Consider the following 23,207-nt stretch of genomic DNA (forward strand, 5'->3'; position numbering starts at 1 on the left):
GCAGCACAATAGTATAAAGCGTGAAAGCACCCCACACACACCTGTGTATTCCCAAACACTGCACCATAGGTGTAAACATACGGGGAACTTTTACAATGTACATGTTGGGAGCTGCTACAGCTGTGATTCATCACCATGTGTTAGAGACTGATGGTGTTGTGAAGGATGATGCTGACAACCACAGCAGGCCCCGGAGAAGGAGAAGAGTGTTCAGACCAAGGGTCTACATGATCTGAAGATAGTAGAGCATTACAGGGTGGACAGGGACATCTTACAGCAAATAGTTGAGCTGTGCCGGCCACGCCTGAGATCCAGAAACAATAGAGGGGAACCCATCCCAGTGGACACAAAGGTATGTGTAAGCTTGTGAATACTAGCCACAGGTACCCTTCAAAGGCCAACTGGAGATATAATGGGGATCTCACAGGCATCAGCATTCACGGTACTACATCAGTTCCTGGATGCATTGATACCACATGTCAGTGAGCATATATACTTTCCCCGAACTCAGGAGGAGTTGGCCAGCAATATGCATATCTTCCACCATGTGGTACACTACCCAGAGGTACTGGATGCGATAGAAAGCACGCACATACATATCAAGTCACCACCCGGTGAGCATGGTAGGCACTTCATAAACTACAAGCGATACCACTCCATCAACTGCCAGGTCATGTGCAATGCCCAGGGCATTATCATGGATGTGTGTGCTGGCAGCCCTGGAAGCTACCATGACTCCCACATCTGGCATGCCTCACAGCTGTATCAGGTATTTGTCAGGGGGGCATCCCACATGGCCACCATGTGGGGGATGCTGACTATGCACTGGAGCCATGGATGATGACTCCCATCAGAAATTCACACACACCCATGCAAGAACGCCATAATGAGGCACATGCACAAACCAGAATCATCATAGAGCGTGTGTTCGGGATGCTGAAATCATGGTTCCATTGCTTGGACATATCTGGTGGAGCCTTGCAGTACTCTCCAGGCACGTGTGCCCATATCCTCATAGTATGTGCCATGCTACATAATATGATCCTGCGGAAACAGCTGCAGCAGGGACAACATGGTGAAGGCCCTCACAGCCTACCACAATTCCCAAGGCTATCACAGGCACAGAGGGATTCAGACCATGAACACCCTGTGCTAGCCCCAGTAGGCAGACGGAGGTGTACCCAATATGCCTATGCCTTGGCAAAGAGGGAACGTATAGTACATACTCTGACAGTGTAGGCCCCTATGGACTGACACATCTCTCCACCTACACACACAGTAAAATGGATGGCACACACACACGACCACCTGTAAATTGTAATGTATAGGTGGCCTACTGTGTGAATCCTACATAGGCAGCCCTCAACCGTTGTACACACACAACAGCTATTGGAACAAGGAATGTTAACACCTGAACAGTACATGCACCTATCAGCATATGTTGGTACTGTGTGTATAGGATCCTAGGTACATCGGTAAGTACACGCCCACTTGTCAGAGGCCATTCATCAATCGAGGCAAACAGTGTCTGCTGTTGCCACCACATCGAGTAACCAACTGTCACTCAGTGGAGCAGAACCAATTGCGGGGTCCATGTGTGTAATCACTGTTCCCCCCACACACTCTGCATGGATTCCCTCGTGCATTAATGAGGGGCTCCATATAATGTAATCATGGATGTAGTGGCAAAGTATGGGGTGTACCCATGACAGGTATCTGTCATCCCAGCATCCTCCACCTATGGTTGTGTGAAAGTGTAGCACATTATAGTGTGTGGCTCACTGTGACATACATACCCAATGCTGGAGCACATCCATTATACATCACTTGGACATACCATTAATAGGTCTCATCCATATGTAAACTAACTGAGTTACCCATTTGATCACAGTATGGAGTAACAGCCGTAATACAGTCCACATACAAAACACCATAACACATGTACAAATCCCAGATGCCCAAGTGGTAAATGCAATGACTGTCGTGCATGTTCCCGGTCCCATGTCCTGCAAGGGATGTAACGTAATCCTGACGGCACGAACAATGCATGTTGGATGCAGGTCATCAGATCATGTTTAGCACATCTTAGCGGGAATATGCGTTGCCCAGTGCTGGTAAGCGTCATTTAAATATGACTTTACAAATATGCACGAAACAGGGCTAAGCTTCTCTGAATATCGAGCAGATCACAGTCAATGATGTCCAGAACAGGTGAAACCAGCATTATTCACCCCTGTACTAATAATGCCTGCTCTGAGGGGTAAAATGACCACTGCCAGGAGTAGAACATGCAATCATGTACACAATCACCTAACACTAAGCTACCCAAGATGTACCAAAGGCAGGTGTGTAATGTGACAGGTTCAAACACAAATGTGTGGAGTCCAGGTAACAGTATACACTGACATGTACACAATGAAAGGTGTATTCTGCCTGTCACTCTCTCTGTCATATATATATATATATATATATATATATATATATATATATATATATATATATATATATATATATATATATATATATATATATATATATACATATAGATAATAGAGAATGAAAGGGTAATAGAGAGATATATGTTGATATATACGGATTCACCTATATCTGCAAATATGTAGATAGGTCAACGACATGTACACAACCATGGAGGTACAAATAAATAGGATGCTGCCAACTATGGAATGTGTCACATACCAACACATGGAATCACGAGGCTGAAAGACCGAAAGAACACAGTACCGGAACACTAGAACCACATGTAATATTATCACGATATTGAGGGACATTTAGTTATCGCTGCTGGTGTTGCGGTCCACGTAGGTACTGTGTTCAACTGTGTTTGTGATTGCCGTAGTCTGTGTATGTGTGTGTTGAGGGTGCCATGTGCATTTCTGTGGGACTGTAATGTGTGTGTGTCTGTTTGCATCATGTGTCTGTTAGTGCTAACTCGGAGGTAGATCATTATGGTAGGTGTGGTTATAGCTGGCCATAGGCATACGGTTACCACCTGTCCCACTTTAAGAGGGACAGCCCCTCCCTGGGCAGTTGTGTCCTGACAAAAAATATTAAAAAGTGCAAATGTCCGAGATTGTAAGACATAATTATGTCCCATATATTATGTAATAGTTGCATTAAATAGTTATGCCTGTATCTAAAAAACGTAAATGTTACATGAAACATGATAAGTAGCTAAAGTGCTACAAGAATAAGTATGTATTCAGCATAAAAATATGTGCTATCCTGTGTGCTCACTGTGGGTATGTGTCGGCCTGTAAACACCGAATTGTGTCTTGCAAATGTCCCACTATGGCCATTTGAAAAGGTGGCAACCCATGCCAAAGAGGTTCAGTCACCAACACAACTGCAATGAGTGCAAATATCTGTGACAGAAATACACGGGACAGCTGTCATTTAGTAACATCCCTTTACATATCGCTGTATTTCCGGAGGTATGGAAGTATCAACCTCACCTGCATACTTTATAGAAACCAATTAACAACGGCCCAATGTATAAGCCAGTAACAACCATAGTTTCAGTCTACTAACTGATAGGTCTTCAATTAAGGAAGGATCCCACATACATATATGGAATAAGTAGAAATGCAGTCCACACAAACCTGTATATGCTATGTACACCCACCTACATCTCCCACACATGAAACAATAGCAATACAGACTGTAATAACATCACAAACATCCACTCACTCAATTACATCTGCAGAAGCGTTAACATACCTTGTAAGAGACACATTTGTAAAGGTGCCATGTGAAATCATAGCTGCTGTATAATGGAACAGACGGCAATGTTACAGGTTTTGTTTGCAATAGTCCCTTATCAGACGGTTGAGATGACAGGTATACTCACATGTAGAACCACATACTCTAGCCATCACACACAATCCATGGGGGACATGAATCCAAAATATCCGTGTCTCTACAAATAGCAGTTGCAATTCCACACAACAAAACACATACAGGCCGTCTCCCCGAAGGTAGGGCAAAAGGGCAATGCCCAAGTGGAGAATTCAATTATACCCCACTGTTGCCACGTAATTGTCAAATGGAGTAGCTGCACAGGTGATGTACATGTAATAATTTACCCAAGAATACCAATTGGTGGCAGGAAACCACATGTTACAGGTGTCGACGTATATAAGGATGACTTGCCAGACATTCAAACCGTGTGCTCATACCATAGAACCGTTTAAACAGTAAAGGTGTCAGAGAGATATTTACGAAAGTTCGGAATGCTAACAAGGTATGTAGAACACTCAGTATGTTAGTGTATGTATAGCCTGTTTTGTATTCATTAAAAGTGTCTGCAATGCATAAAGTGGGAAAATGTATTATGTAGTGATGTCTTGCTGAGCATAGTAATGCTTGTAGAAATTGTGTGTCCTGCCGTGGGCCACAAGGTAAACATCACAGACACCACAAGGGATGCTACATGAGGGCTTTAAACAGAACAATTCCACACCACCCGGTGTCAGTGGTAGGGTATGTCCAACAAGTATGTGCCATAGCAGGGGATAGTTTATGTTGATATACTGTCACAGTAGGCATGTGTATGGGCATATAACGACAATAACCTGCCTAAGGTGGTCCTGCTGTGCAAGTATGCTTTGCATTATGGGATAATATGTAAAATATATGTAATGTACAGTATTGTAGGTAGATATGTCAGATATTCTACACAGCATAACAGTTATATCATGCAAACAAAAGGTATCATCTATTGGCATGTACAATACACAATAACAGGATACATATGGCTTGTAGTCACGGGACACTGTAACAGCATGATAGCTAATCGAAATGGAAGAGCTACTCAATTAACCATGCACAAAGGACATGTAATAGCTTCACAGGTTCATAGTGAGGTACTATGCTGTCTGGCAAGTCTATGTGTAAGCCCAACTACAGTGTTTACACTGGTGGCACCTCTCTATGGTAGTGTCCTGTCTGTGAACAGCAGAGCCATGTGTTACCTGCACCTCTGCACAGTACAGCCACTGCAGTGATCCTTGGCGTACATGTGTGTCTCCCATCCACCAAGTGAGGTATCTCATAAACAGTGCTACTGAGTGTCCCTGCGTGATGTACATAGGAATCATGTTCCAAAGCATGGTGAGTGTCTGCTTTGGGAATGTAACCCTCAAGCATATCCCACTCATCATTGCATTTGTGCACATATCCATGAGCATGTTGCTCTCAGTGGCTTTTGCTTATGTCACTTATGTGGAGTATATCTATGAATATTGTTGTGGACATGGGCCCTGTATGTTTAGCAGAGGTCACCCCTGAGTATGCAGTATGCAAATGTGTACAGTCGTGGTGTCCGTAGTTCTGCCACATACGTCAACCTTTGGAGCTCAATAATTCTCATGGTGTGTTAATGTTGTGGTATGTAAAGCCGTTGCTGTTCTGTAAGGTACACCCTAAACGGGATGTTGTACCCTTGAATGTGTGTATACATCAGGAGTTTAGAGGTACAATGGGTGCCTTTGTTCCAGCTACAAACTCAGTACAGATAAGGGTGGCCACGTAGAAGGATATCCACGGCACATTGGCAATATGGTTATCAAAGGAGTGGGTGCTACATACGTGTGTACTAAGATCCCATATAATGTCACATGTATGTAGGGGCTACCACCTATGTGATAGTCAGTGGGTGATTGGTGTAATCCAAAGGGGATGTTCATGCACCATGTGTCATGCAGCTTGAGGCCATGTTATCGACATCAGGTATCCGTCACAGTGACACCCCTATAGAGGGAGTCTGTATCAGCTGGTGGATCAGTTATGGTGCCTTGTATGCAGTGTCTGGAAAGCTAGTCAAGGAAAGTCCCTCTGTGCTAGCCTGTACCTCAGGGAAGCATATACCGAACATGAGGGGCCCTATGACTGAGGACTGTGGTATGCCAAGTGTAACTGAAATACAGTAGGTACTACGGTATGCTACCCTCATTGTGTGGGTCCTGTCCGTTAGCCACTTGCATAACATCTTGAGACGTAGGGGTCAATGTGCAGGTGGATGTGTATGTTGTCAATACCAGAATGGAGAACGGTGCTGAAAGCCAATGAGAGGACAATGTAGGCTGTGTGGACCCCCTTACCATCATCAACTACCCTGGTAACTGTATCAAAGGAGTCCACCAGGTGTAGTAGACATGGTCTGGCCCTAACAAGTCCAACCTGGGTGGCATCAAAGGTCTGGAGCCCACCAATGTCTCTGTGAATGACTTCTATGATGATGTGCCCCATAGCCTTGCAGAACAGTCCAGTCAGGTGTATCGGGCAATAGCCCCTCTGGCTCATTGTGGCGCCACCTGAGTGGAGTGTGATAACTGTTGCTCTGCGCCATTCAGGGGCCACAATGTCTGATACAAGGCTATTAGTGAATCTGGTGGCCAAGTGGGGAGACATGTCGTTCTGAGGTTTGCGTAAATCACAGCCAGGGATGTTGGACGGTCACATGGAGTCTGTGTTTGAGGCCTTAGAGAGTGCAGGTTGGAACTGTGTAGTTGCGACCGCAGGGACCCTGAAATGTTCCTGCATGGATTATGGCCCTGTAGGGAGTGAGAGGGTGTAAAGTTAGCATTGAACCCATCCGCCAGGATGTTGCCAACATCACTCAGTTCTGTAATGTTCCTGAGTAAGCATCGTATGTCAGAGCAGATGTGGGTATTGCCAATGACTACTGACATGCCTCCATAATGCTTTGTGGTACACCCTGGAATGTGTCGCAGTAATGTTTACATAGCTATGTTTGGAGGATGTGATAAGGGATCCCGGAGCCCTACTGAGGCTGACCAGTGAGCTACCCCACCCATGGGATTGTACTCCACTTTGCAACAGCCTCCACCTTTTGTTGTACATTATGTCCATAGAACTGGACCCCCAGAGTGGTGTCCGTTATCTGGTGGGTACCATCATGGCTCTGTTTGGAATACACATTGGTGTAAGTGCTAATGAAGTGCACTGGGGTATGTTTCAGTGTTTGTATGTGCATTGTCCATCTGCACGGGTGTCATGACATTTACTACTGCTGTCATAAGACGTCTGTAGTAGGCGTTGTACTAATCTTGTACTGTGTATGCCATGAAGAGTGTGGTGCCGGGATGTGGATAACAAGGGTGATTAGCATATGTTCAGAAACTACCAACGAGGGGATAACCCCAGGTGTGGAACACCAGTGACATGTTGGTAATGCCCATTTCTAGGATATTGTTTGTCTTGGTGGTAGTGTGTATGGGTTGATCCAGCCGAGTGGAGGTTATGAATCCCAGACAGTGTTAGCCTAATGTGTTGGTACATGATTAGCTATCCCAGTTAAGTGTGGGGTAGTGTCAGTCGCACATCAGTAGTACCTGTCTGAACCCTACTGTCCAGTACACCAAGAAATGAAGGCCGGTAACCATGGGGTATGTTGATGAATCCGTAGCATGTTACAATGTGTATAGCAGTTCTGGCCACAGTTAGTTGCATCCCCTCTGATGTATTGTGCTAAGTAACCAGCCAGGAGGTGTGTACAACATAGTGAAATACGGACACACCTCAGCCGTGGGTGTTCCGGTCCAGGTAACATGACTGAAAGGTGTGGTCTGCGTATAACCTGTCAGTGTAGGTGTGCTCTGCGGAGCCTAGAGGCAGGTCCCAGTCACTGCAGAGATATTGAAGTGGTCCATTATAAGGAGTGCCTTGTCTGCGTGCGTCAGAGATGATGTCAAGCATTGAGTCACATTACCCCGTGTTTTGCTTGCCTGTTCCCGTTCTGGTGGTGAATGTTATTGGAAACTTTGCAAGACAGGCAGTATAGGAGCAGCAAGAGCCTTACATGTTATCTGTACTCCCAGGGCTGACAGGTGCAGGTCATCTGTGCCAAAGCATCGTGTTTTGTTGACCATGTCATTCAAAGCGGACAGATACTGGATGCCTGTGGAATGACAGCAGAAGCATAGGCAACTGTTGAAGTGAAACAATCAGTCGTTGTACAGTGGTATCTAGTCTGGATGAATGCAGAATGCTTCCCAGGGCTTGGCTGATACCTTCTGGGCTACAAGACCGGAGAGCTGTTGCAGGTCCCTGCACATGTAGTCTGGGAAGTTACATCTCAGGGCAGTCACACTAACATGGAGAATGACAGTCAAATTATACCTGGTGAGGAGTGGCATGGGTGCATAGGTTATGTTGCAGAACCAGTTACCCAACAGCTAGATGTAAGCAACTATCGCCTTGTGTAGCCTGCTGAGTGGGATATCAGTGTGACCGCCTACAGAGTCACCTATGACTGGTGTGTTGGGTATGTTATAACACCCTATTGGCTGTATTTGATGGGCACACATGAGTCTGTGGGCTATAAGTAATTGTAGCTGTGTTTGGTGATGGGGGCTGCGTCTGGTGCCTACACAGAGTATGGAGAGGTTCTGCAAATGTCATACTCATACTATGTGTGGCCTGTGGTGGTGGAGATCTTGTGAGACTATGTGATGAGTGGGGTGTGTTGCAAATGTTACATGTCCCCACATGAATGTCAGGTCCAGTCTGGGTTGGTGAGAGCATTACCCCCAGCATGGCTACATATGTGCATCTCCCACAGGCTGTAGTGTCGTATGTTGGGAGGTGAGCATTGACTGTGTACATGAGACAATTGCTCTATTGCCACATGTTCGCCACATTCATCATATAGGCAGGCAATAGCACTGGTACGTGACAGTTGGACATGCCTGTATATTCAACCATGTCTCACAAGATATGCAAGTTACGTGTGTACAACAGCTGTTGTACTGTAAGCAAGTTGGAAATGTAAGGACAGACAGTGTACTTGTAAGAAATGAGTTGGAATGGGTGCTATTGTAATTAGTAGCTCAGGAAGTGCTCACAAGTTCTGAACAAGTGCTGAGCATGAATATGGAATACAGATAGGATGTTGGATAATATCAACCCACTGCAACCCACAAGTGGAGACGATAGTCATAATTGGAGGCACTGCACTATTACGCTGCTGAGTATGGTCTGCAAGTCTATGAACCTTTATCAACGTAGATGTTAGCAGTACAGAAGTATATGACTATATGGATGATTTCACACTGCATAGCATACCTGTGACAGGTCATAGGACATCATCACCCATACCATGTTCCAGCTACACTGAGTATACTAGATGTACCTTCGTATGTCACAGGAGTGTTCTACCAGTGGCCTGTTGGCAGAATCAACACTACAGAAGGTGTCAGAGCGACATGTGCATATCACACCAGTGGCAGCTACAGTAAAACAGGGTTAATGTTTTTTACTCCCCCCTCATTGCATCCCATACAACACAGACAAATGGGAGGCATCTGTGTATGTAAGGATGTGAATGGCCATGACCTAGGAGCAATAGCTTTCTCAGTGTTGTGGATAACATACAGAATGGACTTTGTGGGTGAGGTGTGTGACATATGTGCACAATCTGACAGCTGATAATAGCATTGTCACTGCTAGGTAAATAACCCTGTACCCATTAACTACCACCTAGGCAGCGGTCAACATTATGGACACTGTGTAAGGGATGGTGCTGTGCAGTTCACCTTGCTGAGTTGGTGACATCTCAAGGCCTATTAGGTAGTCATACGAGGCACCCATGTCATGACAGGGTGCCATCCATGAGCATGGAGATCATTGGCCAGGCATAGTCAGCACTCGGGTGACCAATATCGGATCACATATCACCTTTAAGGGGTATTGGCTATGCGTGGATGGGCGATACCAGCCTTCACAATCCTCACCTTTACTATGCAGCATTCTGGCTACCTTGCATAAAGACATGTGCTACACTGTGATGTTGGACATGCTACACGTACATATCCTGATCTGAAAGACATACGTCATGGACAGCCACCATCCTACTACAAGGATCGCCACATGCTGGACAGATCCCTGTGCCATACATGTTACATACTCCCACCATACCATGCAACCTTGTCCATCAAAGCTGCACATGTCATCTCTGTCATACATGGTGTGATGACCACATGGTAGATGTATTATTAACTGTCTGGATCAGTAATGTGGCACTGATGCACCTCGCGGTGGCAAAATGGCTGTCGGATACAGCTAGGAAACCTTGCCCATACATGCTATAGTTGATAACCATCCCTGCGAATGACGTCCGGCTAGCCATTGTCCCATATCTATCACATGTGCAACACAGGCGATCATTGGCACGATGTTGAATTGCTGTACAGTGCCATGTAGATGTATATGGCAAAACACATGTATGTAAAGGTTCCGTGCGTATGTGTGCGTTGTCACTGCTCATGTCCATTAAGGCAGCATATGTGTTGATATGTGACATATACACAGCATCAAGGTCAACAGCATCACTGTGGACATATCCAGGCATGTGCTGATAGGTAAGAACACCAGTACAGGCAAACAGACATGCCTACATCAAGACAGCTTTCACATGGAGTATGAACAATGTAATGAGGTGACACACATATATGGTGATGATATCCAATGCATAACGGGTGTTACATGTGTGTGACACAAACATGTCAGTCGTGTCAGTGTCATGATGATTTGCAAAGATAACTGTGCAGATGTACTATATTTAATACAAATGTATGTGCAGCTGTATCTCTGTACATCTGTGATACTGTGACCTGCCACCATCATTATGTCTTCCAGAAAATGTCTCGTTCATGTCTGCCAGCGTACAGCAGGATGATGTCCTCATCCCATACCTCCATGAGAACTACGAGGTGTTGTTCAGCCATGTGCCACAGCATGCCCAGCAACATGACGACCTGTGTCAGGACCTTTGCAGGAGGGTTAATGATGTGGGTGGCCATAACCACACCTACCAGCAGGTGCGCAGACACTGCATGGACTTGATACAACATGCAAAACAGCGTGCCACTGCAATCACCAGGGAACAAGGTGGAACAGGTGTTGGGCCACTAACCCAGTCCCCAATCACACCCACCAAGGAGCTACTGGCCAGCCTGGGGACACCCTCAGAACAGCATCCACAAACACTAGCTGCCATTGTGAAGGTGGGTGTCTCCCAACCAATGAGCCTGGAGTTGCCTGGTAAGTCACTACTGTACATATGACTATTATATCCCATTTAGTTGCTTGTGTCACTGTACAATATGTAATGTAACATCATATGCAAGATATGTTTACACACATGCCGCATACTACAGTATGCTACCTTGTGTATGCACAAATGTGCATACTATATGCTATTGTACAGGTGAATGTGTTAACATGCACAGTGCACCCTGTGGCTGTCATACAGTCATGGATAATGTTCAAACTGCTGTGTCACCCCTATACAGGTACCTCTGGTGTGCCGCACAGACATCAGTCCATTGCAGGTGAGACTGTCATCAGTATCAGGCATGTTAATGCATATATCTATTTACCATGTGGCCAGTTAACACATGTACACATAATTTATGGTCCAGTCACGATATACAGGTCGCATCTCCCATCATTCACACTGGCTACCCATATGCAATATATACAAATGAAATGAAACACTGACATGAAACCACAGTATCTGTCATTGTTACATGTGTGGACAGCTGTGCATACAATGGTGGAGGTTTTGTTCAATGTAGGCATATGTACTATACATTGGAGCAACACATGTGTGGTACGCAAACAGTACCACACAGTGAGCTGGGATATGGGCAGCCCCCAGGAGTCACCATTGTGTTATATGCCCCTGCAATGGGTGCACACATTGTGATGTGCCATCTGACATGTCCCAGACATTTAGTGTTCTGGCTGCAATATTGTCACACTATCCCATAACACATACCCCACATACCAAACATACAACCTGTTGTCTGCATAGCCCTGTGGACAGTGACATATCTGACATCATGTGTCATATGGGACTACACAGACATGTGAGATAGATGGCCATCACAAACATTTGGCCAACACATGTTCACACATGGCCATGGAGGATGGCCAGAGACATGTAGCCACACAGTAGATGTGATGCGTATACACCCTGTTGCACATTGTCCACACATGGTGCAACTATAGCCTTAGTTGACTGATTATACAGTTGATGTGGTACACTGGACATCCTAAAAGCCTATGCACAGCTAGTGGAGGTGTCATGTAAATCGACCATATAAGATGTGTTGAACATCACGACTGTGTCATAGTATGACAGTAGTCACCTGTACAGCTTCCACAGACATTGACACCACATCAGGCCACAGATACTGTACATTTCCCTTGCTGCTGTAGGACATCACTGTCAGCTGTGCACCTCGTGTGTGTGGTACATCAATGTCATTTGGGACATGGTGTATAGACAAGTTTGCCATGCATGGACATGGTTGCCAGGCAGCTAAGACTCTGTTGTAGTTCTGCAGGGGTGTCATCCGTAGGTCTTCAAGTGACTTGTCACATGACACAGCATGGTTTGGTGTGTATACACCTCAGCAATGTGGGTCACAATCCACAGTTATGTCATGTGTGTACACACAGTTATGGCCATGAAATGTGTGCATATTACACACTGTATAGAAATATAGATGCCTCATGATGCCATGCAATGGTACAGTGTCTGTACTTCACACTGTATAGCAATGTAGACAACTCACACTACCCTTCCATGCTCATGCACATTTGCTAAATGTGCATTCTATCTGTAGGGCATACAGTCAACACTGCAATGTGATACCTATTACAACGCTGTACATGTGTCAGGACACCATTGTGTCAGACATGTATGCATGTCAATACACACGTCAGCAGATTACATGTCAAGGTCACTTCAACCATGTGTACTGTTAGCCTGTGCTGGTCCACATGGTGTATCACAGGGATGCATGCTTACTACCATAATTGTGTGAACTGCATGGCTACTGATATGACACCTGCTTGCTGTTGTGTGAAACCCAGGGATGTATGCTAACTACCACTATTAATGTCTGAGCTGCATGCCGTCTGCTATATCACATGCATGCTGCATGCCGTCTGTCAAATCACATGCATGGTGTGTCTGTGTGTGTGTCTGTGTGTGTGTGTGTGTGTGTGTGTGTGTGTGTGTGTGTGTGTCTGTGTCTGTGTGTGTGTGTCTGTGTGTGCGTGTGTGTCTATTGTAATGTAGAGTCTTTCTTTGCATTCACAGGTGATGTAGGTGCGTTACCCTCCTGTGGTCCGTCTGATGTTAGTGTCCCCACAGATGCTAGCAGTGATGAACATATGCATGAGGTACAGGCAGGAGTGTCAGGGGCTGAATCTGTGCCAATGGTTGCCATCCCAGCTATGTACCCCTCTTCCCCGCACACAGTTTTCATGCCAACACATACCCCATCACCAGTGGCCATAGAGGAAGGACAGTCAGTGTGTGTTAGCTTGGAACAAAAACATGTGGTGGCTACAGAAGGTGTGTCTCCACACCATGGTGTCAGTGTAATGACTGCAGATGTGGCACACAGGCATGTGGCCAGTGGTGCTGTTAGGAGGACCTCTGGCAGACATGCACATGCAGGACAGAGCGCAGCAGCTGGTGTCACCAGACGCATGTTCCAGACTGTAATGGTGGCACAGGCACATGCTGAACGGCAGAACAGAGAAGGGCAGAGGCTTCAGAGGGCTGCTATCCGTACTCTAAATGACAACATCCAGGCATTGGCAAATGCTCAACAGCAGATTGCTGATGTTCTGGACAGGTGATTGGGTGACATGGTCGGAATCCTTGACAGTGGCATGGCAATCCGTGAGCATGAGCTGTCTGTGCTGGAACATCTGGTAGGAGTGAGGCGTAGGCCACGTGGACATAGGCCAGCTAAACCACCTAGTGCAGGTCAATGTGAATGAGCCACCTTACATGCCTGCTCCCATAGTGCCAGTAGCAGTAGCAGTGCAGCTGGTGCTGCGCTGTCCACACCAGGACACAGCAGGCATTGTGGATGTGGCCCTGGATGTTCCCAGTGGAGGCACGGTTCCAGTGGACATGTGTCATCGGGCAGTAGCCAATCTCTACCTCCGCCTGTTAGTGCCTGTGCAACCCCTGGCAGGCACAGGTCACGTGGCTGTGGCCAGAAACAGTCAGCTGTACATCCTGGTCTGTACAATATGGAGCTTTCAATAACACCCCTGTGTAGGCCTGGCAAAAGGCAGAACTGTGTGCGCTCATACACGCACACAGTAAAAACATCTGTAGGGCACCAAAACACCCACATGCATAATGACCACACATGTCCAATCAGATCACCGGCCCTTACCCACACACATGATGTCATCCACTGGTGCAGCCTATGCCCCTGGCAAACATTATCACCCTGTGTATATGATGATGCCTGTACCGCATCCCTGTCATCCACACCATTGGTGCAGGGACATGCTCAAATGGTGTGATGCACAGGGTGAACAGAATAGTGAGAGAAGTGTATATTACATTAGTTGTGTACTGTTGACACGCACCAGACATACCATGTAGTACAGGTTTATAATGCATTGTTATATGTTCACAGTATGTGTCTTGGTAACAACAGTAACAGCATGTTGGTAATGATGCCATGGTTCCCTCCTTATGGTCTACTTGCATGTGCCAACAAGTAGCAGTGTTTGCAGTTTCCCATGTGTAAATGTGGAGTACTCACAGGCATGTATGGCAATACCAGCATGGTATACGTAGCCTCAACCTGACTGTTAAAAAAGCTACCATACCACAGATATCCACACATCTACTGATCAAGAAGCATGTGGGCTGTTTAATAGGCTACAGTGGCTAGAGACATGACATCCATACCAGGTCACATCACAGGTATGTTGACATGGTGCGGTGGGTTTACACAGCAGTCAGGCCGATGATAACGTTAGAGGCCACTTGATAGCATGAGGCCTCACTGTGTAGCAGTAATACCCTGTCACATTACAGGATGAGAACACACACAGACATACACAGAAACACACAGTAATATGCCTACACTCACAGGGCAACAACACTATAACGCACACTCGATAGTGTTGAGGTGAGGACTCCTGCCTATGTGGTAATCACCCTCACAGCACTGTGCACCCACATGATGTGACACAGAGAATGAACATGTACACGTCGCCAGTAAGGCTGAGACTGATGGCATCAACAGGGTAGTAGACTGCATCACCACGAGGGGTTAGGGATCCTGTCTGTTCTGTATGGTAGCATACACCCTCACTCCATGCACCAGACAGCCATACATACACACACACACACACACACACACACACACACACACACACACACACACACACACACACACACTGTGGAGTCCACAAATGTCATTCACATACAGATAGCTGACATGTGTGTGATACGCACACCACCCCTGCCTACATCATGCTTTCCACACTGCAGTATGTACAGATCTCTACAACAGTGTACAGGGGTGTGTGACAACTGGGATGTATTCCCCACCATATCTGGCATATATGTTTTTTTTTGTAATAAATTTTAGTAATTCCTTTTAACGCTGGTCGTTACAAGTTTGTTCTCGGTATAGTAGCTTGGGCACTCATTGGTGTACTCGCAGACTTTTGTTACACAGATATATGGTCACACAAGCAAACACACATGGCAGTACTGTGAATGATACACCTGCTATATGATGATACGTCTGACAGACATGCAGCAGTATTGGCCGCATTATGTGTACTAATGCTACCTTCGGCAATTGTGCTGCTATATGCACACAGGAGGATGTAAGTGTTACAGGTGTCAAGTAACTTACAGTCAGTAACACCCTGACCACTGTGTAGGTTTTATGTCTTCACCGTCAAGTGACAGTAACATAGCATACTGTTTGCACATTTAATGGTAGGATGGCTTGTAAAACACCTGAGAGCCGTCCTCGGCAAACATCCATCTGCAAAAGTGGATCACCACTTTATGTACACACATCCATCCATACCTGATGTACATCCTACCGTATTGTCAGTATTTCACCATATACAGGTGTCAGTGATGGTGCTGCATTGCAACTGCATGTTGTAGTTAGGCGCAGATGAATTACGTACATCAGCTACTGCACATGCATGGTAGCTGCATGCACACCACTACATGTACATGTGTGTTGGTCCTACATGCCTGTCATGTAGCCATGTTTGTATGCATTGCAATTGGTGGACATATGTGATGGCATACATAACACATGGACTGTTGTATGATATGATGGGTGTCATGGGTAGCTAGTACAGAGGGAATGTTTCGACGGTCAACTTTGCTACCTCATGTACTGTTAGCATTCATCAGCCATGGTCCTACCTTCCATGTGCATGCGTGTGATTGCTGTAGCCACTTGTCTGCATGGAGGACAGCAAAAGCTATGCTATGTACATATGTGTTGTGTGTGTGGTCCATGCACATATCCACTGCGATTACATGTATGTCATATCCAAACATGTGTGTTTTTTGGTGTACAGCGACAGTCATCTGTCACAGCTGGGTAAGACCCAGGGCCCCTGTTATGTGTAGAGCCAACCTGGTTATGTACAGTGGTATCATTGCACTGAATAACACATGATGGAACCCTGTCAGTACATGTGTAGTCTGCACAGTTGCTGTAGACCTATGTACAGTCCACTGGTCATGAGTCACACGGTGTTGTGGTAATGTATGGATGTGTGTTGCTAGTCCAAGGACATGGTGATGTCTGAGGGCTACATAGTAGAATGTGGCGTTTACCTCTGTGATCTGCACCTGAGACATCTGTGATGGCTCTTGAGTGTGTACTGGTCAGTGCATGTGAGTGGCCTTCATGTACGTGGGGACAGTAACACCATACTGTGCCCTTCTGTGTTTAGAGTCCGTGTGCATGCAAGACAACCCTTTGCTACTGCTAAGTGTGTGAGCATGCCCAGTACACCATTGTGTAGATGGACACACAGTACATTCCAAACTGTGCCCTTCCGTGTTTAGAATCCGTGTGCATGCAAGACCGCCCTTTGCAACTGCTAAGTGCGTGAGCATGCCCAGTACACCGTTGTGTAGATGGACACACAGTACATTCCAAACGGACGTGTGATACTAAGTGTGTCAGCATGCCCAGTGACACCTTGTGTCGGTGATGTGCCTCTGTGTATGGGCATGGCCATTGACATCCTGTATAGCGATGGTGGTCATCCAGGCAACAGATGTCCATACCCCACATCAGGATGGATTCCTACATTGAACACACTGGTTGAATGTCTTGAAGGGTGTACTGTCTGTGGCACGTCTCGTATCTATGTAGTGTTGTAATATTGCTCCATGGATAGGCAGTTGTCCTGCTCACACCACTGCTGTGTGTTTGTCTACGTCTACCTTGGGACAGTAATATGCTTTTAGACTGCTCACTCTCTATACATTCCCAATCGGCGTCTTTGCCTTTGCGGATTATGTCATCCACCTAGAAGTATGCCTCTGGGAGTGCTGTGTTCCAGTAATCTCGGTAGCACGTTCTGTAATTGTGGAATGCTGTAGTGTGATAAGGTAGTTAGGTGTATGTTCGACTCCCAGCCGTGCCTGTGTGTGTGTGTGTTTCCAGCTGCCTGGGGACAGAGTAATGCTTTTAGATGGCTCACTTTACATACATTCCCTATCGGCGTCTTTGCCTTTGCGGTTGATGTCATCCACCTAGAAGTATGCCTCTGGGAGTGCTGTGTACCAGTAATCTCAATAGCGTGTTCTGTAACTGCATGATGCTGTAGTGTAATAAGTTAGTTAGGTGTATGTTTGACTCCCAGCCCTGCCAAGTGTGTGTTTCCAGCTGCCTGGGGACAGAGTAATGCTTTTAGACAGCTCACTCCACATACATTCCATATCGGCATCTTTGCCTTTGCGGATGATGTCATCCACCTAGAAGTATGCCTCTGGGAGTGATGTGTACCAGTAATCTCGATAGCGTGTTCTGTAACTGCGTGATGCTGTAGTGTGATAAGGTAGTTAGGTGTATGTTCGACTCTCAGCCCTGCCAAGTGTGTGTGTGTGTTTCCAGCTGGCTGGGGACAGAGTAATGCTTTTAGACGGCTCACTCCACATACATTCCCTATCGGTGTCTTTGCCTTTGCGGATGATGTCATCCACCTAGAAGTATGCCTCTGGGAGTGCTGTGTACTAGTAATCTCGATAGCACATTCTGTAACTGTGAGATGCTGTTGTATGATAAGGTAATTAGGTGTATGTTCGACTCCCAGCCCTGCCAAGTGTGTGTGTGTTTCTAGCTGCCTGGGAACAGAGTAATGCTTTTAGATGGCTCACTCCACAGACATTTCTTATCGGCGTCTTTGCCTTTGTGGATGATGTCATCCACCTAGAAGTATGCCTCTGGGAGTACTGTGTTCCAGTAATCTCAATAGCGCATTCTGTAACTGCGTAATGCTGTAATGTGATAAAGTAGTTAAGTGCATGTTCGATTCCCAGCCCTGCCAAGTGTGTGTCTGTGTGTTTGTGTTTCTAGCTGCCTGGGGACAAAGTACTGCTTTTAGATGGCTCATTCCACATACATTCCCTATCGGCGTCTTTGCCTTTGCGGATGATGTCATCCACCTAGAAGTATGCCTCTGGGAGTGCTGTGTACCAGTAATCTCGATAGCGTGTTCTGTAACTGCGTAATGCTGTAGTGTGATAAGGTAGTTAGGTGTATGTTCAGCTCCCAGCCCTGCCAAGTGTGTGTGTGTGTGTGTGTGTGTTTCCAGCTGCCTGGGGACAGAGTAATGGTTTTAGATGGCTCACTCCCCATACATTCCCTATCGGCGGCTTTGCCTTTGCGGATGATGTCATCCACCTAGATGTATGCCTGTGGGAGTGCGGCAATGCTGGAACTCGGTAGCATGTTCTGTTACTGCATAATGCTGTAGTGTGGTAGACTAGACAGGTAGGTGCTCGATTCCAAGGCATGGCAGGTGTGTGTGTTTGGCAGTTATACTGTATGTGTTGGTATCTGTGGGTGGCTAGCTGCGGGATGTGTTCAGTGTGTTTTGTTACTGACCTATATAGAGTCCACAGCCCGCATATTTGCCAAGACACTCGGTTGTCAACACATACATTCGCCAATAGGTCTGGTGAGTAACTGTCAGCAGCCCTACTCTTACCCTTGATATGGTCTGACCCATGTGACACAACATAACACACGTGCTTTGATAGTAACAACACTACATGATGCAGTTGGAACATGTAGTTTCCTTTTCATTCCTGTCTAATGCATTGCTGTCATGTGGTCCGCTGTTGTGATATAACTGCCATATCTACATATGTGTGTACATGTATATGTGTATATATATATATATATATATATATATATATATATATATATATATATATATATATATATATATATATATATATATATATATATATATATACATGTATATATGTATACAAGTAATATATATGATATATGTAGATGTAGAGGTGGACATAGATGTGAACATATATGTCTGGGGACATCAGCACTATTGAATGTTTGTGCCAGATGATCTGTACGTGATAACCTGGGATCTATGTATATCTGCCATGGCGTGGTGGTAATGCACATCATCTGTAGTGTGCAGGGCCATGGGTTGTAGTCGTGTAGACACCGGTTATTTTGTTGCTGGGAAGACCATGGGACATCGAATATGGTGATAGTAAGGCACCTGTTGCCAGTTGTGTATGGATCTGAGTGACACTGAGCAGTGGTTGTTAATTTGGAGGTTCGATATGGGTCATGTAACTATTCATTAGAAGACTATACTATGTTGACTATAGTGTATCACATTAATCACCAGGGTGTGCTGCTACTCCCTGCAGTGTATGGTTGTAGTCAGCCGGGTGCAGGTTTCGAATATAGTTGACAGCATGTGAGGGGGGTCAGGCATACTGTACGTACATTGCAGAACTGTGCCTCAGGAGTGCTCCTGCCTTAGCACACCTAAGCTAGGGGTGTGTCTATACCTGCCTGGTGACATTGGGAGGGATGACAGCAGTGGTGGGGTAGTCAGGGTGTACAGGCTGCACAAACAGGTGTTGATCAGCACAATCAGCAGATGACTTGGCCAGCCCACACATGAACAGTACGGTAATGCGAGCAAGCAGCATACACACAGGTTTCATCCGCACTCTACACCACCGGTGTATACCTGTGGGGACATTTCATGACACAGTCCAACCAAATGAGATGGGCTGCAGCAGGCAACATATACCAACATGTGCAGGAGCCTGGGGCAGTGAGGATGTGTATGCTGCCAAACAACCCTTACTGGGGTGACATAAGACTTTATAGACTGAGGGTGACTTACTAGGGGCTACATGGGCTGGGGATGGTGGAGAACTATGAGGTGGACAGAGACCTCCTACAACAGCTTGTTGACCTGTGCCTGCCACACCTGACACATCAAACAGGCCGAGGGGAAACACATCACAGTGGATACCATGGTATGTGTTGGCCTAGGTGTACTAGCCACAGGTACCTCACACAGCACAACTGGGGATATCATGGGTATCTCACAGGCATCTGCATCCAGAGTATTGCACCAGTTCACAGATGCCATGTCAACACATGCTAGTGAGCACATACATGTCCTCAACACACATGATTAGTAGACCAGCAATATGCATCTGTTCGACCACATGGATGACTACCCTGGGGTACTGGGTGCACACACATACACATCGTAGCACCACCCGGTGAGCAGAGTAGGGCCTATAGTCACTGCAGGGGCATACCCTCCAACAGCTAGGCCATATGCGATGGCCAGGGCATGAGATTGAATGTGTGTGCTGTCTGCCCTGGAAGCTATGATGTGTCCGATATATGGCTTCTGACACAGCTGTAGCACACCAATGCCAATATGGACATCCTCTGCAGTCTCCTAGTGGGGGATGCTGGGTAAACACTGGCGTCGTGGCTGATGACACCCATCAGCAATGCACACACACCTGAACACTCACACCATACTGAGGCGGATGCACATTCAAGACATATACTTGTGCATGTGTTTGGGATGCTCAGTTCACAGTTCTGGTATCTGGACACATCCATTGGAGCTCTGCAGTATTCACAAGCGACATGCATACAAGTTGTTATGGTATTTGCTATGCTACATAATGTTATCCTGCAGTAACAGTTGCAGCAGGAGCAGCATGGGGCAGGGCCACACAGCCCAACACCACTGCCAAGGCCTGTACAGGCACAGTGTGACTTGGTGAAGGAACTACCTGAGCAGGGCAAAGTCGGCTAAAGCCTGTGCACAGTATGACCTGCCCTTGGCAAAGAGGCAACACAAGGCATATGCACTGACAGAGTAGGTACCCATGGATTTCCTCTCTCTGACCTGCACACAGTACAATGGATGCCAAACATGACACTACCTGTGCTCGGCCATGTATAGGAGGTGCACTGTGTGCATCCGACATAGGCAGCACTCCAGCACTGTCCTCAAGTCCGGAACATACCCAGGGTATGTCTAGTGACTTAACAAGTGGAAGTTGTATTAGAATGTATAGTTACCCATTGCTATGGTATGTATGTGAGCATAAAAGTGACTGTGGTGGCCAAACTTTAGGGCAGCAGACAGTACACATCCATAGTGGCACCATGACCTCTGTAGCACATACAGGGGTCACAGTGGTAGCCTGTAGTACACAGGGTGTCCTAACCCAGTGCAGAGTATGGGCTGACCATCATGTGTGTCCGTACAGCCCACACACGTTCCATGCAGGTGGACAGATGTGGACCAATACAGACAAATGATATACGATGGCCTATGGATATGCCCAATGAATGACCCCAACCCCCTAAGACACACACATACTACAGCAGGCCAGGCAGTTTGATGTAGGTTGTGTAAGCTAGGACGTCCAACACCACTGTGCTGGTAATTAAAACTGGGAACTGACTACCCTGGTATCCCTTCAACCAGCAATTTAGGTAGGTCCACATACTGACATGGAGTACCTGGCATACCAGTACAGTAATGGCAGATGTGTACAACTGTTGGCTGTGCCCCCCATCAAACCTACACATGTGAGAGTCATGTGCACCACCCACGGTGCTGTGTAGGACTGCGGTTGTGGTTGGATGTCCCCCCACGCTATGCAGACATGTAGCAACTGTCAATGCCACATGACCATTAGCTACCCTGCAGACACAGCATGACACCTGTCTGTGTAGAAAGGAGGGGTCAGCAACACAGTACTAACTATCTGGACATGTGACACATGCAATACAGTTGACCATACTTGGCATGCTCACACACATGATGGTATGACAGTAATGTCGGTTGACAACATGCGTAACAGTCATACTTGGCATGCTCACACACTGAAACATAGGACGGCCAGGCTTGAATACACCAGTGGTCCAGACATATCTGCCAATACATTGCTATACTGTTGGATATCTGTGCTGTATGGTGTGTGTGTGTGGTCTATTGTCTGTACATATGCCATGGTCTATTGTTAATTCACACCAGCTATGTGTGCAGGGTACTGCTACCATCAAGTGTATATGGCGGTTCTTTGCTTGCAGACAGGCCAACGCCTTTGGATACATACTGGGTAAGGCACATTCCTGCAGGTGGGAGCAGTTGTGCTTGCGTTTGCACAGTGTTAAGCACTGCTGACCTGTGGTCACAGCACCTTATACACGTTTAGACTCCACATTTCTTTGACAGTGCACTACTGGCATACTGGTAGACAAACACGCTTACAGCCGCTCGGTCACCGACATTTCCGCTTACATTTATTACTCACGCTGGGTGTGTGCGATCCCTTGTAATGTGTATTACATCGGACTACATGACTACAGTATCGGGTATGTGTAACCATTTTGCAACGGCAGGTGTTCGACTGTACGGACTCGGTGGCCTGTCCAGTGATGTAATCATATTATATGCGTGTTCCTCATATGATCTGCTCCCATCTGCCTGATACATGGCAACCAATACTCTGCAATGCTGACATGTGTCTTGAGTTTGTTAACACAGCTGTCCTCCGAGTCATGCTACCGCATACATACTGCACGTTGTCCACCTTTCAGATTGCACGACGGGAGACTGTAGGAGTGACACCTTTTCCACTTTTCATGGGACAGTCCCTCATTATGCATATCTCATGTGACAATACCAGAACTCTCCACCAATCGGGGACATATTTCTACAGAATCAGGGACAGGTCAAGAAAAAATCAGGGACACTTTTACAAAAGTAGTGCTATTAACTTGAAACATTGACCTAATCAG

This window comes from Protopterus annectens, chromosome 10.part0 (assembly GCF_019279795.1).
Source record: "Protopterus annectens isolate FY-2018-M chromosome 10.part0, PAN1.0, whole genome shotgun sequence".
Lineage (NCBI taxonomy): Eukaryota > Metazoa > Chordata > Ceratodontiformes > Protopteridae > Protopterus > Protopterus annectens.